A 2,069-nucleotide genomic window follows, 5' to 3' on the forward strand; every position below is an offset into this window, starting at 1 on the left:
ATAATGGGCACAGCGGGTGTACAGACCCGGGAGCTCAGCACAGGGATGGGGGGGGACCCCTTATAATGGGCACAGCGGGTGTACAGACCCGGGAGCTCAGCACAGGGATGGGGGGGGACCCCTTATAATGGGCACAGCGGGTGTACAGAAATGTCAACAACAGAGTCCCCAAGGGATAGAAGAGATGGTCAAGGGGTCTCACTCTCCAGCATCTACCAAACATTAAAATATCCCTTTTGGGAGATCTATGAGATCTGTCAATGCCAACCACCGACTGAAGATGCTAGGTGCCTGGCTGTCTTTGGCTTCTTAGGTACTGACCCAGAAGAACCAGGCAACAAGTGCACTCAAAAATAAGTCTTCAAGCTCATTCTGGGTATTGGGGGTCATCCCAAATGCATGACTGCCATGCGACCATCGCCAAGCTAAGCGGTTCCCTTTTAAAAGTGAGGTGGAAGACTGTAGCTGGCGCTGTTTGGCCCGAGGGTCCGATCACTGCGGCTTCAGCACCTTCCCTCATAAGTGTATTAGTCAGCCATTTGTTACACTGCACTGCAGGAGCTGCTGAGGATAACTCAGACGCGGTCAATACAAATTTGTCTGATGCTTTAGTAATTGATCTGATTACACCACAGAAACCAGTTTACGGATCCCGTGTGCCGGCCCGCAACATGTTACCAGCCAAATCGTCTGCCGACCCACATATCTTAGATGAAGGGCCAGGCGAACAAAATACTCCCCTCAAGCTCCAATCCAGACGTCGTGCCATTCCCTGTTCTCAAATGTTATAAGACTCACTTGTTTATCATGTTTGGCCAGCAGCGGCTATTGGCTTCCAAACACAACATAGAAGAGCGATGGAAGAAAAAGGCCAAGTGCCCCATCGGGTCCTTCCTCCTGCTGGGGACTCCTCTAGGGATAATAAAGATCTATATAGAGGGATCAGGACCTCCTTCCTCCTGCTGGGGACCCCTCTAGTGATAATAAAGATCTATATAGAGGAATCAGGACCTCCTTCCTCCTGCTGGGGACTCCTCTAGTGATAATAAAGATCTATATAGAGGGATCAGGACCTCCTTCCTCCTGCTGGGGACTCCTCTAGGCATAATAAAGATCTATATAGAGGGATCAGGACCTCCTTCCTCCTGCTGGGGATCCCTCTAGTGATAATAAAGATCTATAAAGAGGAATCAGGACCTCCTTCTTCCTGCTGGAGATCCCTCTAGTGATAATAAAGATCTATATAGAGGGATCAGGACCTCCTTCCTCCTGCTGGGGATCCCTCTAGTGATAATAAAGATCTATATAGAGGGATCAGGACCTCCTTCCTCCTGCTGGGGGTCCCTCTAGTGATCCACTCCATAATTCTATTTGCTTTTCCCTCTGTAGTTCTTGCCTGCACTGTACATCGCCTGGCCTTAAAGGGAAATCAATAACTCACGCCTCACAACTACATATACTTCCACTGACATCCCCTGACTCCCCAACAGATGGCTCTCCTCTAAAAAATGAATAGCTCATTAAAAGGTAAAACAATAAAACCAGCTTGTGCTGCACTATTAGAACATAAAAGGGCCGCACCACCCCAGCGCTGTTTTTGGCCGGTGGTTCCATTGTGAAATGCATTATGCATGTAGTATTGCCATGGAATATATCAGAAGGTAGACCATGGAAAAAAAAACAAAGGGCCGTTCATAGTATCTGCGGCGTTGCCTATTGTAAGCGGAACATCTGCTGCCAGACACGGTCTATAAAAGCTATAAATACTCACTATTTGAAGGTGTGTATTTCTTGGCATTTAATAACACGCTTCTTTGTTTACAGCTCTGGAACCAAATCGTAGATATCCTCACCTCTCCGCAGCCACGGATGAAATGCCTCAGAGACACGCCGCTCAGCGTTGGCATGCAGCGTCCCCGACCTGACCGCAAGAGATACTTCAAGACATTTCTACACCTAAAGGAATAATACAATAATAATATCATTTATACGGTTCACTATTAGTCTTTCCTGACCTAAAAATGTTATATTAAGTAATTATTCTTATCAACATTCACTGTTACAAAGTA

This window comes from Nanorana parkeri, unplaced genomic scaffold (genome assembly GCF_000935625.1).
Source record: "Nanorana parkeri isolate BGI_ZX_2015 unplaced genomic scaffold, ASM93562v1 scaffold394, whole genome shotgun sequence".
NCBI classification, from domain to species: Eukaryota; Metazoa; Chordata; class Amphibia; order Anura; family Dicroglossidae; genus Nanorana; species Nanorana parkeri.